This window comes from Lycium ferocissimum, chromosome 5 (genome assembly GCF_029784015.1).
Source record: "Lycium ferocissimum isolate CSIRO_LF1 chromosome 5, AGI_CSIRO_Lferr_CH_V1, whole genome shotgun sequence".
NCBI lineage: Eukaryota > Viridiplantae > Streptophyta > Magnoliopsida > Solanales > Solanaceae > Lycium > Lycium ferocissimum.
This window is the reverse complement of record NC_081346.1, coordinates 54,206,536-54,227,872: the sequence shown is the minus strand read 5'-3', so window position 1 is coordinate 54,227,872 and position 21,337 is coordinate 54,206,536. Positions and strand designations below refer to the sequence as shown.

Genomic DNA, 21,337 nt, shown 5'->3' with positions numbered 1-21,337 from the left:
CAGTTCCTAGAGTTCGTGATCCTTCAACTGTCACATTCGTCATGATCTTCTCCTTCGAATGGAACTTGAAATCACTAAATCTAACTGTTTTATGCTTATTTTTGACTCGACTTGATTTGCTTCGAATCTAAGCACTTTTGGAAACTATGAACACTGAATTTTACCTCGATCTAATCTATGATCCTAACCTCGCTCTGATACCATGATGACTCCATGAATTGGAGCTTAAATTGCTAAGCTAAATGAAGGAAGAACTCAAGGAATGAAGAGACTTGAGTAAGAAGCTAATCTATGTACAGAAATGAGGAGAAGAGATGAAAGAATTCAGTTATAGAGAGAAGATTTCTGAACCTTCAATCACATGTAAATCATTTCATTTCATTCAAGTTAGTACCCTCTACTTGCTTGTGTATATATACATTTTTTGTTGGATTTCTTTGAGTTAGTTGACTCTAACTACCTAAACTAACTCTAACTAACTAACCGACTAGAGGAGTTAGTTATAACTACCTATCATGACAGCTTGCATTATCTCAACAAAAACCTGTCTAACATCCAGGTCTTCATCATTGCTTGTGTCCAAAATTAAAGAAAGACATGAATCAAAGTACCGAGTTTTACAGGAAGTAACTATCAAATCTGGAATCCAATTAAGAAATTCCATACAACTATATAGACCTACTTTAGAGCTGCTTCAGGGCACTCTCCACAAGATTATCAAAGGTAGCAATAGACGTACATCTCTCAGTAGTTGTTTTCTCCTTGGCCTTCATAAAAGCAAGAAAAAATGAATATAATGAAAAACAAATTAGAAGGTTAAGATGACATTGGTTATAACTTACCCACATAGGTAATAAATATGATGACAACTCATCAAGTTAAGGCAAGAAAGCAGCCTTGAAAGCATTGATCAATGTGTACAATATATCACCAACCTAATAAAAAAGTTAAGAATTATTAGATAATAATAGTAGATTCAAAGTGAAATGCTAGTTAGAAAAAAAACATGGTGTGCTTCTGCATTCTTATATAGAACATACCCTCTCGAAAACTTTTTCTTCTTGCTCGCTTTCCTCCCTCAACAATTCAGCTTCCTCAGCATCGAAATCTTCCATTTTCGCTCTCCCTTTGAGTTCTTGTTTTCTATGTGAAGTGTCTATAATGACATACTTTATCTCATCCACGATGCTACGAACCGGACCTTCATTGGGAAGTGGTCCGCAAATCTGAAAGAAGACACAAAACAAAAGGATCATAATAACAGAAATATTTCTTTGCCATCTAACTTGCTAGCTGCCACTTTTTCTGTTCCTTGTTTTGACACTACTAATGAAACATTATTAAAAAGAAAACGTAACTTGGCTTAACAGGGATTCACTGAAAGGAAGTTTCTCTATGGACCCAAGCTAACACAAAGTTAATAAGCTGTTTGGCCAGTCTTACCTGGTCATGTCAAGAGAACTTCTGTTATTGTACTATCTATAGTAAATTTAATTCCACACACCAAATTTTAAGCATTTTATTAGGGTTTAACCATGTTTTAATTTGTAGCTATAAATTAATTACGGAGCTCCTACTTTACTTGATCTCCTGCATATATATTAGCATGTAAGTGCTTGCTCTTTGTACCATTCTCCTCTATACTAGAGCTGTACTAAGCTTTATTCTGATATGAGTTTGGATGAATGTCTTGTTTAGATCTCTAATGAAGGAAAAGAAATAGGACCATAGATTTAGAGTGACCTTAAAAGTTGGAATTATTTACCAGTGGGAATGTAAAGGACAATATTTGGATTATATTTAAAAAGTTCAACCTGCAAACTCGGATCAACAATATAAAGAAACTGTCTAGGACAGTGTCAATCCCTCAAATGGTCATCCAAGTTAAAGGAATATCCCACTAAAGTAACTTTTGATTTTTTAAAACAAAAAGGTCATCAAACTATGTCTATGTTTCCAACAAGATAAAACTAATGGAAAGTGTAACTTTTTAATGGGGTTTACATCCCATATTTTTAAAATTTAGTTTTAGAAATAAGACCTTTTAATTCATTTAAAATTATAAAATCTATTTGACCCATTTCAAATGGGGCTTTCATAAAATAAACTATCTGTGTAAATAGAACCAATGAGAAAATAGTTCATCTCTTGGTTTACTATTCGGAAAAAAAGAAGAAGTCAAAACTAGAAAATGGAAAAAAGTTGGCGAGTTATACGTTACATTTATCTCTCTTTTAGTCAGAGGCAGAGCATGACTACGGGTTAAATAGAATTCATACTTTTTGGCCTAGACTATATATAATGGTATAAAATAATTACTTAATATGTATAAATATTTTATTGAATAATGTGTATTTTCTATAATTCAAAACTCATATAATCAAAATAATAGCTCCACTTATATTTTGAGCATCATTATGCAGAACATGAATAAACCCGAATATTTAATTTTCGATATAATTTAATTCTGATTAGTCTAGCCTTTACAAACAATTCAGATGAAGGAAACGAGTTGTTGAAAAGTAATATTATGAGATAATGAGAAAAACTATAATATGAGTAGTTGAAGATTTGAAATAATAATCAGAGAAAATAATTATGTTTTAGAGTTATTTATAATTGTGAGAGCATGCAATAGAATTCTTTTCATGTCATTCACATATTTTTCTCAATAGTATGTGCAAAGATCGTCCGATTCCAACATTATATTATATATATGCAAGACTTCTCATCAAAATCCATCTTTTTTTCTTTTGTCCATATTTATTTTCTTTTTCTCCTTCTGTCCATATTTATTTTTCTTTTTCTCCTTCTTTTGCTTTTGCTTTTTCTTTTAGAATCTTTTGTCCATTTGCAAGTTGCACCACTCAAAAATTCAAACGGAAAATCAACAAATAGTGAGACTACTGTGTCGAGTGTGTCTCCAACTCATTAAACGTATCGAAAACTCAAATATCTCCTAGAGATGCATAATAATTATGCATTTCAATTTATTTATTTTTTTTAGCTATTCCTTATGTTGAGTTAAGAGGAACTACTTAATTAAATACCAAACCTTCTTACTTGCAAACTTGAGATTAATAGTGTAGTAATAGATAAAATAAAAGAAGATGGTATTAATCTTTATAATTTAAAAACGGGTTAAGACGTTTTATGTCTAAAAACAAGTTTTAAAAATATGGAATGTAAACATCTGTTAAAATGTTACACTTTCCGTTAGTTTTACCTAGTTGGAAACATGGACATAGTTTGATGACCTTTTTGTCTAAAAAAAAAAAAATTCAAAAGTTACTTTAGTGGGATATTTCTTCAACTTGGATGACCATTTAAGGAATTGACTCATATAGGACATAACCAAACTGCAGGCAGTAATCCAATTTATCCACCATGATTGCACACATTTGTCTCATACTCTTGCGTGAGATAACATATCTGATAGACTATGTAAATATTCCCTATATTCCCTTCCTTATGTAAATATTCCCTTCCTTATGTATTGTAATTAGGTTCTATAATTTAGCCTAGTATCATTATACCTACTTTGTATATAAGGACTTTCATACATCAATACGGATTACGGATTGATTTCCTACATGGTATCGACTAGGTTTCCTTCCAAAACCCTAGCCGTCCACCTCTCTCTCTCTCTTAACCCTAACCCTAGCCGTCCCCCTTTCCTCCTTCTCTTCTCCTTCCATTGGCGACAACAAAAATTTCCATTGCAGCACTTTAACCGTCACGAATGTGAAATCCTTAATCCCAATCACTCTAGAACATGGAAACCGGCCATTATCACGAATGGGCGACCTTTTTCAAGTCTGGCCGCGTTCACCGTCTCGAACACATCGCCACCCGACGGCCGAACTCACCGCGTGTGACGCAACAGACGGCTAACCTTCCTCTGGAAACGCCTAGATGCGGTGGTCCTTCAATGGATATACGCCCCGTCTCCCATGACATTCTTACCTCTGTTCTCGTGGCGGATGATGTTGCGAAGGCTTGGAATCGCGTTGCTCAACTTTTCCAAGATAATAAACACTCGCGGGCGGCGTACCTTGGCCCGAATTCACCACCGCAAAAATGGCCGACTTCGGGCTCGGTTATAACTATTACAATAGGCTCAAGTCTCTCGCGGATCGCTTGCCAATGTCGGGTCGCTGTGTCCGATCGACGTACGGTCTCGCGGACTTCTCGCCGAACACGGAGGCGATATGCACACTTTGTCACCACCATTCAACGAGAAAGATGTTTTGCCTTCTTTCTCGGAAGTGTGCTCCCGGACTCGAAGCTCGAAGATGCGGCGGACAAGGAACGTGCCGTGATTCCAACCCAGACGGCTACTTGTTGATAATGATGCTCCTCTCCGCACTTTTGCGGTAACAATAATTCCGCTAACCGTCGTGATAATAATCGTGGCGGTGAATTCTACCTAGGAACAAGGGCAAAAATAACAACAACGCCAACCGCGGGAGGCAAGGCCGCGGCAAGGATCGTTTACCCGATGTCGGCCGGTGGCCGACGGGACGACCGCTGCAATGGGCTACCTGCGCTGCCTGGTCGCCCGTGGCATACCCTTTGCCCCCCCGCCCGTATCCGACGCGAGACGGTCGGCGGCCCCGACCGCCGCGTCGCGGCGGGGCATTCTTGGCGCGGGTCCTCGTGTGAGGCTATGCCATGCACGTTCCTCCCAACTCGGGACACTCAACAAGACGCGTGGGCGGCCGTGCACACTCACGATCCATGCATCGGCTTGGGATGACAATTGAGTACGTGGACAAAGGCGACCCATTAACGTCAACTCGGGCTCTCACGTCTTATTTTAATTTGAGCAATAATTCGGCATTATTGTTGGTAATGGTAACCTATTCAATTCGAGGTTATGGTCACACATCCCTTCCCCTAATGCTCAATTACGTCTCCGAAATGTCTTGCGTATGCTCCAAAACTCATCAAAAACCTTGTTTCCGTACGTAAATTCACTAAGGATAATAATGTTTACGGTGAGTTTGATCTCTTGGGTTTTACGTGAAGGATTTACCGACGGGAGCCGCTAATGAGATGTGAGAGCAAGGGGAATTGTATCCTCTCAATGCCCGAGAATGGTCCACTCCACCATCCACCTTCCGCGTCGCCTAGCTTGTGGCATTCATTCAACCGTCCGGAAAAGCTATCCTTAGTTCTCTTCGTAGTAATGCCTTAATTGAATGTAATAGGGCCCGTACTTCTTTTGCACCTCTTGTCCTTTGGGAAACATGTTAAATTGCCATTTTATGATTCGTTGTCGTTTACTACTATGCCGTTTGACATCATTCATAGTGATTTATGGACATCTCTATTTTAAGTTCTAATGGGCACATTATTACGTTTTCTTTCTTGATGATTATAGTAATTTTCTTTGGACTTTTCCTATCTCTAACAAGTCTGAAGTGTATTCCACTTTCTATCTTTTAAGGCGTTAATACGAACTCGATTCGAAAGAGACATTAAAAACATTCAATGTGACAATGGGCGGGAATTCGCAAATGGGCATTTTCAATCTTTTGCGCCTCCAAATGGTATAAATTTTCGGTTTCTTGCCCCATACATCTCCTCAAAATGGCAAAGCGGAACGAAAAAATTAAATCCATTAACAACATAGTGCGCACTTTCTTCTTGTCCACTCCTCCGTCCCCCTCTTTTTGGCATCATGCTCTCCGAATGGCCACGTTACTCCTCGATATACTTCCTACCAAAGTCCTTAGGCACACAATCAGCGCAAGTTCTTTATCAACGAACCCCTCCTATTCTCATCTCGGGGTTTTTAATTGTCTATGTTATCCTCTTTTCCCGTCTACGACTATTCATAAGTTACAAGCGAGATCCCCCGTGTGTCTTTTTTAATTTATCCGTTGAATCATAGAGGATATAAGTGTTATGATTTGTCCACCAACAAAATCATCATCTCACGGCATGTCATGTTTGTGACGAAACTCAATTTCCTTCTCCAAAATTGCACTCCCCACCCCATCTTCCTATGAATTTTTGGACCATGGAATTTCCCCGTATACCTTGCATTTTCTCGTCTCCACCTCTCATCGTCGTTCCCTCGGTCCCCGCCCCCCTCACCGCCGGAGTGGACACGGCCCAGCCGACCCACTCCTTGTTGCCCACTTGCCGTGGCTACAATGCGATCCACAAACCCATTTGCCTCTCGGTATTTCCACCGACTTCCTCGGATGCTCTCGGAAATCCATCGTATCTCTCTTAGTCTTAGCCGAATTTGCTATGAAGGATTTGGGCCCTCGGTATTTTACGGGTATCGGCATTACCCGGACTTCACGTGGCATGTTTCTCGGAAAATTATGCGCGGATATTATAGAGCGTGCGGGCATTTGCACAGCAAGCCCGATCGGACGCGGTCGACACCAACTCCAAACTTGGTGCCGCGGCCCGGACCTCCGCTGCCGATGATCCTTTGATATCGTAAGTTGGCCGTGTTTCTGATGCCTTCGTTACGCGAGACAGACATCTCACATGCGGTTCGACAAGTATGCCTTCACGTAAGTGATCCTAAGGTTGCCCGTATGCATGCTTTCTTAAAGCGCGTAATCCGATACATTCAAGGTACTATTGAGTTTGGTCTCCGTACGCACAAATCCTCCGTTGCCTCTCTTGTCTCTTATACGGATGCGATTGGGGTGGTTGTCCGTACACTCGCCGATCGGCCGGTTGTGTGTCTTCGTGGAGATAACCTCCTCTCACGGGTCATCAAGACGACAACCTACCTTGTCCAGTCGAGTCGAGGCCGAATATCGTGGCGTCGCTAATGTCGTCTCTCGAGTCTGTTGGCTTCGCAACCTTCTCTTGGAGCTCCGCCGTCCCATCAGGACGGCTCACGTTGTTTAATTGTGATAACGTTAGTGCCACATACCTGTCAGTAATCCGGTTGACACCAACGCACTAAACATATTGAGATGGACATACACATTTCGTACGCGAGAAAGTTGCCGCGGCGGTTCGTGTTCTTCACGTCCGTCCCGTTACCCGGATCGCGGATATCTTCGCTCAAAAGGTCTTCCGCGCGTGCTCTTTGATGATTTCGGGGGACGATCAAGCGTACGACAACCTCCGCTTTCGCGGCGGGGTGTGATAGACTATGTAAATATTCCTATATTCCTTCCTTATGTAAATATTCCTTCCTTATGTATTGTAATTAGGTCCTATAATTTAGCCTAGTATCATTATACCTACTTTGTATATAAGGACTTTCATACATCAATACAGATTACGGATTGATTTCCTACAATATCAAGTATCACTTTCTTATTATCCAAATACACCGAACTCAAGCATACTCAACAGCCAAATAAAGGCAGAAACAAAAAACAACATAAGTACTGATGATAAGAACAACCTCATGCAAAGCTTCTACAATAGCCAGTATTATATGGTCTGACAACTTTGTGAAATATGACTCACTTTCGGCTTGAGCAACCCCTTTATCAACAGCCAGTTTAGCAGAACGCAACAGGAACTGTAGGCCTTAAACAGCAAAAATATTAAATTGCATCAACAACAGAAAAAGAATACATGAAATCATGAGAAATCTCACCTTCAACAACAGATTTCCGGACATCATAGTAGGTATAGAATTTTAGAAGCGGAACAATGATTGAAACGGCCTGTTTCATACATTAAGCCATTAATATCACTTGTTTAATTTGACATCTCTCGAAAACACATGAGAAAAATAAACACGCAGGTGATCATTCACGCCAACCTGGGAAATCCATGGATAAAAGTCTTCCTTCCATAGATCAGCATACCAGCATATAACAGCACAGGCTTTAGCTTTCGTATCTAGTGTCTCTATACTGCAAGATTTGAAGCTCAAGTAAGATCTGTTGTACTAGAGATCAATCATATCCAAAAGAAGTAATTATTTAATGGAAAAGGTGCAATATACCCCTCAACTTTCTGATTAGAGCAGATCTACCCTCGTTAAAATAATGGTGCATATATACCCCTGCCGTTACACAAATGACGCAAATATACCCTTTTCGCTGATGGAAATCTTTTTAAAAAATCTTTTGGGTTGTTTTTTAATTAAAAAAAGTCTACCCATTTTTTTTAGTAGACTTATTTTTTAATGCCACGTTGTATTTTTTTCTCATGGGTCGGGCCTGGTTCATTTAAAAAAACATCTCCGTGGCTTTAAAAGAAATAGTATAGCATACTAATGACAAATTACAGACACATAACTCAATAAAAAGAACAGAAGAAATCTAAATGAACTTCACAAATTATGGAAAAAAGTCAAACCTCAATGACAAAAGCTTACCTATCAGCATCTACTTCATAATTTTCATTGTACTGCTCCATAGAGATGGTCTTAAGTTGAGCACATTGAATTAAGATGGGCATGACTGCATTCATATAAGGAAGAAAATCCTGTCCCATGCACTTGCAAATTCTAGCACATGCCTGTGATGAAATAAAGAAAATAAAGAAAGGCCCATATAGAAAGCGATTATGATCTTAAAATCAAGTGATTAACACATACCAGTAGCATGTATATAGTAGTAATAGGATCATCCACCTTCACATGTAATGACATAAGCATTTCTATAACCTTTAATGACAACAATAAAAAAGGATACAAATGAAAAGTAAGCTCTAGGCTGAAAGAAAATGGCAAGAGCGCCAAAAAGGAGGGAAACCAAAATATGGTCTGACCATATTTTGTAATAAAACATAACCAAGCCATGATTACGGAACCAAAGAAGATGTACTGTATCCACCGGGAATAATTATTAGTAAAAGACCTGCTTTTCGTCATCTCTAAATTTCTCTTTGCCAACAGCCATCATAACACAGCCGATGCACTCAATTGCAGAGGAAAGAAGAAGGAGATTAGATTTAAGATCGGCGTTTCTCAGGACAGTTTTCAAGTGTGGCATAACAGTGTCATAGTATGTTCTGAAGTGCTCCTGTTGACACACAGTATATTAAACCTTCATGATTCATAATATAAGTAGAAACAGAAATGAGTCAAGAATAAATATACCACTTAATACCTCAACACATCCAGCTATAAAAGTCAATGCTTTTAATGCTAATTGTTGGAAAATTTGTTTGTCATTCTGCATTTCAATGAACAAAAAAGAAAAAAAGAAAAAAATTAGTCTCTTGCACACTTGTCAGTAGTGAAATACCTCTATAATTTGGTGGCCTCTATATTATTTACACACCTTTAGAAGTACAAGCAGTTTGTTAACAAATACATCTAGATGATGTATCAAAGTTTCTGTTTGGTCGGGCACAACGAAGCTGGAGATAGCTGCTGCAGCATATGCCTATGAAAATGCCAAATGGTAAGAGGATAAAATTAGTTGGCGTCAGCAACTGAATGAAGTAATGTCCCATCTCCCAAAATGGAGAAGTAATGTCCCATCTACCAAATCCTTAGGCTTATGAATTTTTTCCGAACTTTATTTAAGGGTACACTTTAGATAACTCCCCTAATGTTTAGTATTAAGTAGCACCTCTATAATCTCATGTGTTACAATCTTTCAATGTTCTTGTAGGTCAGTAAGAGAACTCTTATTGCAACCAAAACAAAGTCATAAAATAAATTCTTCCAAAAGCACACTAGTGGAAGCAATAAGTTAGATAAAATTAAAATATAATTGCACAAAATTCTAGAAGGGATGTTACAGAAGACATCTTTTTTTTTTTTTTTTTGATGACATGGAAACCCGCAGCCGCTACCCTTCGGGTGCGCACGGGGTAAACCCCGTGCTCTCCGTGCAATAGCTCGCAAACCACACGGGGAGAGGTAACCCGCACTAGGCAAGCCCCGTGCGACGAGCTCAACCCAGAAGGCAAATTCCCTGCTATCGTAAGCAGAGGGTTTCGAACCTGAGACCTCCATTATGAAAGCCCCATGCTCAACCAACTGAGCCACCCTTGCAGGTACAGAACACATCCTTAATGACCTCATGTTGCAGAAAAGCACAAGTGAGTGCTGAGAACCAATCGGGAATAAGCGTTATAACTAAGCAAATGAAGCCATAAGACTTCTCAGAGTATCTCAAAGACTACATCAAGATATGAAGCATAATGCAATAAGGTGAGTGACCTGATAGAGAGCCAACTGCCACACGTACCAATATTTGGTTTAATGTGGTTGTTTGTTAAGTGTTAGGAATCAGATATACTAGAATATACAACAAAAAAAATGATTATATTCTCTTCGTGGATAAAAGAACAAATTTTTTTAAAAATTAAACTGGTATTACACCCAGACAAAGTTAAAGAAATTCAATTGTGTGGTATATCAAACCCCAACCCCTTGTAAAGGCACAGTCAAAATAAAAACCGTTGATGGTTGTCTCATGTTTCAATGATAATCTATTCTTCTTTTAGCTTGCAATTGTTTTTTGGGGAAACTTGCAGCACCCATAGATGGTAGATATCACATAGGACAAACCTGCACTCGTGGATGAAAATCATCCACAGCTTCAGCTAATGCAAGAAGTACTTGGTTATGGTATTTTTCTTGCAAATGTGGAGAAAAGTCAACCAACAACTGGCTAATTGCATTGCAAGCTGCCCATCTACCTCGAGGATGAGGATCTTGGATACAATTCAGAACCAATAACACCACCTGCTCCAAATTCTTAATCATCACCTATAAGAGGAAAGAAGCCGTTAATTCAAGGCAATCACTAAAACCCAAAAATAAATAAATCAATGAGATGAACTTTAAAGAATAATAGGGGCATATGGACAAACTATCTTATAAAATTAGGGAGTTTGCCAGCAAAAAGCACTTCTTAAATGCATGCTACGAGTGGAAATAACATGTGTTATAACCAAACCATAGCCATAACTAATCCACAAGTAAGATAATTATTGTACCTTTGAGTATCCTTCAGCAATCTGAGCAAGTGCAATGAGAGCTGCATGGCGCTTCTCCCATTCTGGCTCATCTGAGTAAGCCAACAGTTGCTCTAGGGCGACATGAGCAACAGACTTACCTCCTAATGCAAGAGAAAACCGGTGTAAACACTCCCTACCAACATGGTAGTTACTTGTTCCTGTGTCATCAGACAGGGTCTCGGCACAATACCAAGAAGGTTCATCCTTAATATCTGATAATAATAACTTCAATAACATTGCGAAACATTTGCTAATAAACAAGGGCACCCTCTTAATCATGCCTGGGGCCCTCTTCTTCGCCTCAACCAATATTATCAAAAATTCAACAGCCAAATGCCTCATGTTCTCTTCCAAACTCTCAGCCTCTGCTATCTCAAACATGGTGGCGACCACATCTACTAGCTGCCTTCTCAAGAACCGAGGTTCATCCATGGCCAATTCTATAAAAAAATTCAGGGCTTGCTGTCTGCAACCTCACGTTTGCTCAAATATGCGTCAGTCAATGTCTTCATCATCCCTGTCAACAAATCCTGAAACCGCTCCTTTCCATTTGAACTCGATATACGCTGAACAAATCTGATCACAGCCCTCATGGCTGCGATCCTCACATCTAGATCAACGGTATCATCACTCAGTGTATTACGGAATAGTGAGTGCAAAGCCTTTCCAGAAGGGACTACTGTTGTTTCACTTATATTCCCAACTAGTTCAGCAAATACTACAAAAGCTGCCTCTTTGTAGTTATCAATGCCATCGTCATGGGAAGAGCTGAGAAAGTCAACAATATTAAGAGCAAGGGTGTTAGGATCCTTGTGCTTCATCATGTCCAACATGGAATTAGCCTCCGATAGTTTCTCAATTATATCAGAGAGAAAGGTTTCAAAGTCAGGCCCTAGAATCGCCTAAAACTTCAACTCATTATCCATTGCAGTATAGTAGTATTGCGAGAGACGACTATGTAGTTAATGAAAATAAGGTTTCTCTTATGCTAACTGAATATTGAAAGAAATCAATGTAAAGGGTTTGAAATTCCTTTTTCTTTTTAATACTAATTGTACAAGTAATATGAAACTGGCGAAGCTCTTCTCTGGTTTAAATGGTGAAAATCAAAAAGAGCAAATTCTTTTCATAATGCAAGTGTAATTAATAAATTGATTAGGAAAATGACTTTATCATGGTCAGCCAATATAAATGGTTAGAAAAATAAGCCTAGTTGTTGAATGTGAACTAAAATATAGTTATGTACTACTAAAGTCTCGACTATGACAAACAATTTTAGCAATAAACAATAGTTTAGGCCATGCCGACTTTTTCTCATGTCTTCTACTATTAGGACCAGTTTGGCCGTGAGAATTTTTCACTTATTGAAATTCTTTTCACTTTTTTCGGAAATTAGCGTTTGGTCATGAAAATTCCAAATGCAACTCCATGTTTTCACTTTTTTTTTTTTTTTTTTTTTCAGTCTCAGTGAAATCAATATGATATCAAGCCTCAAATGTCTTCTATATAACAAACAAAAGGTTTTTGGTTAGGGAGGCAAGTCAACAATGTAAGTGGTTGGAAAAATCAAGAATAAAACTACTTGTTGCATGTGAACAAAAATATAGGCATGTACTTGTAAAGTCCTGATTATGACAAACAATTCAGCAATAAAAAATAGACAGTTAGCTGTTATGTGGGTGTCAAAGTATTATATTATTAGGAAACTATAAAGAATAATAGTATGACATAGCTTGTTGATAATGAATTTCGATTCTTCACATTGTATACGAGGAGCATAACTTTGATGTTTGACTGAGCGAGTTTAGGACAAATAAACTAGTCGTCCCCAGTCAGGCATTTGCGAGTTATTGTGTCCTCATCTTCACATCAACTCCCATGGTGGTCCACATCCCCACCACTCCATCTCTCATGATATATGTCTAGGATAATATTTGTTGCTTACTTAATGAAAACAAGAAAAATAAGTACGAAACCGACTTATTTTCCTGGAAAACATTTTCCTTTATATCGAACTCACCCTAAATGAAACAAAACACGAAAAGAAGATATGGTCAAGCAACGTATTTGCATCTCATGAACAACTGGACCCAACACCTAGAACTAAGTTTATTGCTAAAATATGTTCACCCAGACCCAGAAGGTCTAATAATAACTAACCTCAGCAAAAACTGAAACAATTTTTTGAATAAGGCTGCATCTGATAGGCTTACGTACGTAGCTTCTTGATAATGGATTTCGATTCTTCACGTTGGATACATGTGAGAATGATCGTTTTGAGGTGTTGTTTGGTAAGACAAAAAATATTTTTCTATTTTTCCTCGTTTGGTTGCACTAAATATCTTGAAAAATATTTTAAAAATTTCAGCAAAAATATTTTTCGGATCAATAAAAACGCACCAGCGCATCCCCAACCCACCCCCGTACCTCTTACCCCCTCCCCCGCCCCACCCCACCAACCCCCTACCCCTATAGTGTTTTTTATACATGGCAACTTGCTTACCAAACACAAGATAAATGAGTAGGAAAATTACTTATTTTCCAAGAAAATAGGTGGAAAAAATTTTCAGCCATACCAAACACGCCCTTGATGTTTGACTGAGCCAAGTTTAGGCCAAATAAACGAGTCAGGCATTTTCTCAGTAAGATGATGGGCATAGCTAGAAATTCGGTTTTTTGGGGTCATTTTGCTTGATGAAGTTGACGGAAACATTAAATAGGTAATTAGAATTTCGAATTGTAGCTAATTGAGCTTGTTGAAGTTGAGTGGACTTGGAAGCCATTGGTCAATAAAACTGAACTCAACTTTAGAACTTCACAAAGTTAAAAGAAGGAAACTTTAATCTGAAAAAAGGGGGTTTGAGGTTATTGGAATTTTTTAAGATTGGAAGAAGTAGGAGAAAATGATAAAAATGTTACCTTAGGCTTGACAGTAGTTTCAAAATAATTCCTCAAATTTGTATCAAAGAGTTCCTCTTTTTTTTTTGGGAGGAGGCGGGGGGGGGGGGGGGGGGGTTGGGTTTTCTCGTGTCCGTGCTCCGTCGTGAAAACCGACGATATTCAAATTTGCACCACATAGAGCTCGAACGGCATCCATTGCCTGCTGCTCCCTCCCAATAATACGTGTTTCTCAACCACCCGCTTACTACATGAATGTATCATGATGAGAATCAAAGCAGTCTTATGAATGCCCAGTTCTCCTATCTTCTTCCGATCCTTAATAGAACTCTATTCGGGGGACGCGCTCCCTATCAATGAGTTTTTTATACTCAAAACTCAAACGCGAGACATGTAGTTAAAAGAGGAGCAGCCCCTTCACTACACCACAACCTTTGGTGATCATCATCCAACAGTTTTGATCTTTGAGTTCGTCAAAAGTTAAGGCCGTTTGGTGTATGTGACAAGGATGTAAATTGTGGGATATAATCTAGGCAAAATACATCAAATCACACTTAAACTATACCTAAAGTATCGAGTTCACATTCAAACTATACAGGTTACCTATTACACACCTGAACATCTAAAAAGTAAATTTAATACCATCCTGATGCGCCCATAACCAATTACACCAGGAGAAGTGTTACACTTGCCGCCACGTCAACGTCATATCAGCGCCACATGGAAATCTTCTAGAAAAAAATTATATTCTTTTCCTTTTCTTTATTCCTTTAATTTTTCTTTTATTAATTATATTTACATTAATTAATCCCTAATTAATCATTAAAATCCTCCAATAATTATATCTTCTTCATCGTTGAACCATCCTACCACCCCTTTTCGTCGAAACCACCATATCCACCACAGTTTTATGCTTCTTTTTAATTTTTTTTTTTAGCTAGACAAACTAATAATCACCATTTTAAAAATAAAAAAAACAAAAAAAAAAAACCTAAGTTTCCTTATGTTCCCTGTCTTAGGAACAGAACTTCCGGTGAAGCAACAACAAAACAAAAAAGGGTAAGGCTTTCTTTCTGGCTAGATATCTCTCTCTCTCTCTCTCCATATACACACACAATTTTGCTTAATCTTGAATTTTCATTTCTTTCAAATTTGGGGCTTTGATTTGTCCTTTTCAGGCGATAGATAGAGATATGAAATTTCACACTATTTTTTGAACTCAATTTCTCGTTTGGCCACTTTGTTGGCTTGATTTCCGAAGTTTCGATTTTGGGTTTTTTCTTGATTTTGTAATTCGTTGATTTTCTAGGGAGGTGGGAAATGAAGAAGGGTCTGAAAATTTTACAGTGACAAGAAAAAACAGAAGAAAGTCTCCATTTTTCATTTTTGCCCCTTTCTCTTCTAGCTGGCTCGACTTGTTTGAGAAAAAGAAAGAAAGAAAAATAAAATGAAAGAATTTGAAGCTAATCTATAGCTGAAGAATGGTGATAGAACGAGGAGCAGGAGATAGTGGGAGGGATGGGGATGAAGAAGTCCAAGGGGCCCACTTGTTATAGAGTGAAATAGTTAGATAAAAAGGCCATAAACAGTCTCTTATCTATGATAGTAGGTTTAAAATGATCCCTTAAATATACATTTACCGATTTTAGTCCTTTAATTATTCAAAAACTTATCAAATTTGGTCTCCATCTATTTTTTATACAAACAGCGTATAAATCCATAAACCTCAGTGAGATTAATGTTAAACCATTCCCCAAACCTGTCTCTTTCTCTTTCTCCGCTTCTTTTTCCTCAAGTTCCTCTTGTTTAAAAAAAAAAAAAAAAAAAAAGCATTTTTGCGCTGGTGTCGCTCTCGAGTCTCTGAAATTTGAAAAGACAAACTCAGGCACACAATTTATGTAACCATTCTTCTCAAACACTACTAAAAAATTGGCAAAAATCGATGGATTCCATCGGTTTTTTCAATAATTTTTTAAAATTTCTTTAAGAAAATCGCCGGACTGCGTCGGTTATTTTTTGCACTAAAAAATATAATTATTTTCTAAAATAAATAGATGGAGTCCGTCGGTTTTTTATTTTTATTTTTTATTTTTTTATTTTTTTATTTTTTTATTTTTTTAAGAAAAGTCCATCAGTTTTTAGAGCGAAAAAACAGTATAAATTAATTCAATCTAAGTATATGAACAAAGAATATCAGTGGTCTAATGGTAAAGCTCTTTAATGCCAAGGAACATACCCGGGTTCGATTCCAAGTTCCTACATTTCATTCTTTAATTTTCAAAAAAAAAAAAAATGCCGGGAGTCCGTCGGTTTTGTAAAAAAAAAAAGTTGAGGTTTTCCTTTTGTTTTAACCGACGCAATCCGTTTAACGATTAATCTCACGAAGGTTTATGAGTTTGTACGCTATTTGTATAAAAAATAGACGGAGACCAAATTTGATAAGTTTTTGGATAGTTAAAGGACTAAAATCGGTAAGTGTATATTTAAGGGACCATTTTAGACCTACTCCCATAGATAAGTGACTATTTATGGTATTTTCTCGAAATAGTTAAGTAAAAACAAGAAAATGGGCTCACATTTCTATTTTGAAGATTCAAACACACCTATTTCCTTTTTATATTTATTTTTGTCTGCCATGTCACCTTCTAGGGTGAAATTAGTTCCACAAAAACAAAATATAAGGAGGTAATAAGTCGTCGATTAGTTGGTGTCACACCACAACAATGGTAGGCATGACGGCACCGACTCTCATCGAGTCGAGTGAACCCTAGAGCATTCGCTACGATACCACTTTTCTCTCTAACTCTCCTCTCTCTCTATCTATAATATTCGGACCTTTGGTATGAAAATGAGGCAGATAAGGCTGAAAATTTCCCTTAAATAGCAAGGGAAGTGGGCCTGGCATTTGAAATCGGGTTGGGCGGCCATCTGTCCAGCCGACCACTCTTTTTAAAACGTCCATAACGTTTTATCCCTATGTCACATATAGGCCCACGACCTATGGTTGGAAAGGTATTTCAATTATCTACAACTTTAATTTTTGGAGTTTTCCCAAATTCCCAAATAATGATGGGGTTATGGCCTCCCGAAGTCAGATCACCTGAAAACGTAACTTAAAAAATATCTTTTTGGAGGGCTTCCACTTTGATTTGGCTCAAGGGTCCTTCTTGAGTTGTGTTTAACTTCACATATATCATCCATATAACTTGTCATATGTCCTTTATAAAATCTCGACATGTGGACCCCACCTCGACTTATGATTACGAGGGCTATATATATTTTAACGTATCGTTCAATCGTATTGTGTGAATTCCAAATATCATACTCATGCTATCCTCGTACTAATACAGTAGAATTTCATCCTTTATACTTGTAATATTTGCTCCTCCTTGAGCTCACATTAAGCCGTCTTCAGCCTTAGTAACATGAAATTTTCTAGGGCGTAACAGTTGGAGTGTGAACTCGATTTTTTGTGTATAGTTTAGGGTGGATTTGATGTATTTTGCCTATAATTTAAGATTAATTTTATTCCATATTTGGTTTGGTTCGTCAAAAGTTAATACTTTATTGTTTGGTGTATGTGACAAGGATAATAATTCTGGAATAAAATTTAAAATTAATTTTATTCCATATTTGGTTTGGGTTTTAGCTAAGCCCTGGATAACTTTTATACTAAAATGGTATTAGTTATCCCATATAGAAGGCACAATAGCTAATCCAATGGGATATCCTCGGACATCTCAACATTGTACCAAGTGACTCTTTAGTTTCCGTCATATATTTTGCTGAACTCTATCTGTTAGATTTGACAGAAACTATGAAATAAAATGAAAATTAGTGGAAACTTGCATTCAAAGGTGCTATTTTTGTAGTTTTTCTTATTTTTATTTATTTCTAGAGTCTGATACAGTTTTTGAGGTGTAATTTCTGTATTTTTTTAATATTTTTAGTATCTATTGTAGTTTTTCAATGTTTTCCGTCAAATCTAACAAACATAAATTGTTAATACTAGTCAAAGACTAAAAACTTAAAGGACCAAAATTGTTGAATGGGTAATTAGAGTTTCGAATTGTGATGGGGCTGTACTGGACAATTGTAGCCAATTGAGCTCCTTGATTTTTTTTCTTTCCTTTTCTACATTGTCATAATGATTGACAATGATGAAAGAAATTACTCCAATTACTATGGAAATTTCATTGCATATGACTATTTACTTGATAATATTCATTGCTTTCCTCCTCTTGACTGGAGTCTATTTTATTAAAATATGATGTTAATTATATGTTAGCTATCTTACTAATTTTGCAAATTCTATTTGAAAGCAGATTTCTTAAATAATAATGTAATGTATGATTACTAGTGCACTAATTAAAAACATAGATTACTTGTGTGTAAATATCACTAGTTATTACTTATTAAAATTAACTTGTTATTTTCTTAATATAACTATATATAAATGTTTAGGGGATATATAGGACGTGTATTGTTCTTATAGTATCTTGAAAATTATATTCATTCTTTCTCATGATTAATCCTATTATTCACACCATAAAAATGGTATAGTGGCTATGTGCTTTTGGATGGTGCAAATTAATATACAAAAGTAGTGCGTCTCTTACGGATTCGATACAGAATATGGTAGCATTTTTGGAGAATCTAAGCAATGTAGGACAGACGTGGTAAGCTTAAGCTACCTAGATAGGTTAGATTTCTGTTTTCCATTTGGTGTTTGATATTCCGGAAAATCTCATTTTAGGGTAAAACACTCTCTATCAAAGACAACTCTATTTTCATGATTCGACTCCGAGTTCTCTGATTAGGAATATAGAAGTGCATATAACTTCACCATGATCTTTGGTGATTTGTTCTTGTAAGATTTCTGCCACAACAACTTCATTAAATATCTATTTTTCAAAGTTGTTTTATCCATTTATAAAAGTTTATATACTGTGTTGGCTGGAAAAGAAGGCCAGGTGAGATTTATTACCCTCAATGCTTTGAAAATCCAATAGTCTTTTGCAACAATGTACAAGCTACAGCAAGAGATGAAATTTGGAGAACTACGAGTTACGATAATGTCTTACATTAACAAATCTATACTTATATAAATAATAAAATACACAAATGAGCTAATCTCCAGTCCATCTCGAGGAAACCTTTACACACTTACGTTATCTTTTGGGAGGTCTACGTTCCATATAGAAATTGTTTCTTGGTGGTATACTCGATGGTGGAGACATGCACTTCATTAAAAGGAATTGAGGAAATATAAAAAAAAAACGCGTTAAGGCAGGGAATTCAAAGGGGGTTCGGATGAATCCCTTCTGCCCCCTAGCTCCATCCATGGTCCCTACTCCCTTGCCTCGTATTTTCGGACACAAAGTTGGACTACTAGATTTTCCAAAGTGGTATCTGGCTCGAGCCCGACTTGACATTCTTTCTCATAAATATTGGTATACTTAAAACCCCATACGGACACTCACTATATTTACATATGTAAAGGTTTCTGGCCTTTGGAAAACATCAATGAATCCTCTTTACTACTGGTTAGGGTAATGGAGCATCATTTTAACAAAACAGATTACTTAACCAAAACTGAGAAACAATGTAAATTTTTTCAGAAAATGTATATGCCGTCAGCAAGAAGTCAATCAATCAGGTTAATGTCTTTTGTCTATGAATATCATTTCAAGTCTTGTTAAAAATAAAAATAAAAAGAACAATCTATAAAGTATCATACAATTCGAAATAATGAAATTATATGAATAATGCACTTGTTTTTCTACCCTGATTTTGTTGACTTAAATTAAATATAGGAGTTTTCAACACAATCCTAAAAAGAATCAATGAGCTTTTTTATGAGAAATACAAGCTTGATCAAAAAGCATGCCTGAGATAGAAATTAAACAAAACAAAAGTTGACATACTGATAACTGAAAACAAATGAAATTATATAAAAACAAATTCTGCACACAAGAAATTGAGAAAAAACCAAGCTTTATAAGTTTATCATACTAAATAATCTAGTCTTTAATTTCACCCAATTTGCTAAGCAAAAAAAAAATACCTCTTCTAAATTCAGTGAACTAAATTTGCTTCATTGACCAAGGCACATTTGACAAATTGTGTCAAAATCTTCATTCAAGAATGTGCACATATCACACTTCCACATAATACCTTCTTTGTTGCTACTCATTGGTGCTTCCCTTTTTCTAGTGAATTCTCTTGAAGTATTCACATCTTTGAGTCCATTTTCTAGTGCCATAACCAACTTGTCAAAGTAATTTCCAGTAATTTTAGTCAGGCCAATGACTTTCGAACGAAAAATTTCGAACTTCTTGTAAGACCCTTGCTCTGTATAATCCAATTCCTTGGTCGATCCAAGATGGTCTATCAATTCTTTCTCCACACAATGATGAAGTCGCTCTAGACCTGCCTCAGCTTCCCCTTGTAAGTACTCGAAAAATCGTGTTTTTGCCACCTCCTCTTTTGGTAAATAAAATCCATAAGCATAAGTCCATTTCAACACCCTCCTACATTTAACAATTTGTTTCCAAGCTTCTATAATAAATTCAAATTCAGTCTCAGCTAAAGAGTGCAATTCACTAAAATTCTTCAATCCTTCATCTCTCATTTTTTTCAAATCCGCTATGGCCTTTTGTTTTGACTTCTCATTAGATAACCATCTCTCATAGAAATGCATGTACCTTTGAACACATTGTTTGGCTTCTTTTATCTCTTTTTTCCTCATACCTATTACATCTACTATAACAAGTACCCCAGTTTTCAAAACAAAGCCAACAAAATTGGTAACCACACCTACAAGTCATATGTATACACCCCATATTTTTCTCAATTGAGTTGTCACACTTGGGACATTTTTAGTAAAAGCCAAAAATCCAATTCGTATTCAAAACTGGCCTTTCCGTGATTCCTAGAAATCATACATAGTGTCACAATCAATCGGGCGACAATTTCCTCCACGCAATTCCAGCAACAAACCATTAGAATAATCACAAATCACATCGTAATTCTCGCTCCCTATCTCAAATTCAACAAGACATTCACATCCCTAGAAAGGACACCACTTGATCTTCCTATTTTCTTCGACATAAGATCGAAATAAACAATCATAATACTTCAATCTATCTTTCTCGAAACTTAACGAATAATCTTACTTTCACCTACCATAGCATCACAACGTGGTTCGGGACAAGCGTAAACCCGAGACACCTATTAGAACCATCATCAATCGACGCACTAATGTAACCTTCCCAACATACTCATAAAAGGATGTTTATTACAAGTAGCAAAAGCAACCTTATCAAAAGAATATTCCTCAAAAACAAATACCACAATTCACATGATTACTAATTCTTTTCAAAGGGTTTTATATTTTCTGAGACTGAGACGTAGTTGTTTCAGATAACATACCTATAGACTTACGAACTTCGTGTTCATTAGCAAACCACTCTTCATTGGCTCGAGTTGACATTCCAATTATAACGTCGTAGAA

At 36.9% G+C, this 21,337-nt stretch overlaps 2 pseudogenes; both read right to left on the bottom strand.

Moving 5' to 3' along the window:
• Positions 1-544: 544 nt before the first annotated feature.
• On the bottom strand, positions 545-13,895 carry LOC132056901 (uncharacterized; annotated as a pseudogene).
• Positions 13,896-19,603: 5,708 nt separating this feature from the next.
• LOC132057823 (probable E3 ubiquitin-protein ligase ARI8) lies at positions 19,604-20,696 on the bottom strand (annotated as a pseudogene).
• Positions 20,697-21,337: the final 641 nt, after the last annotated feature.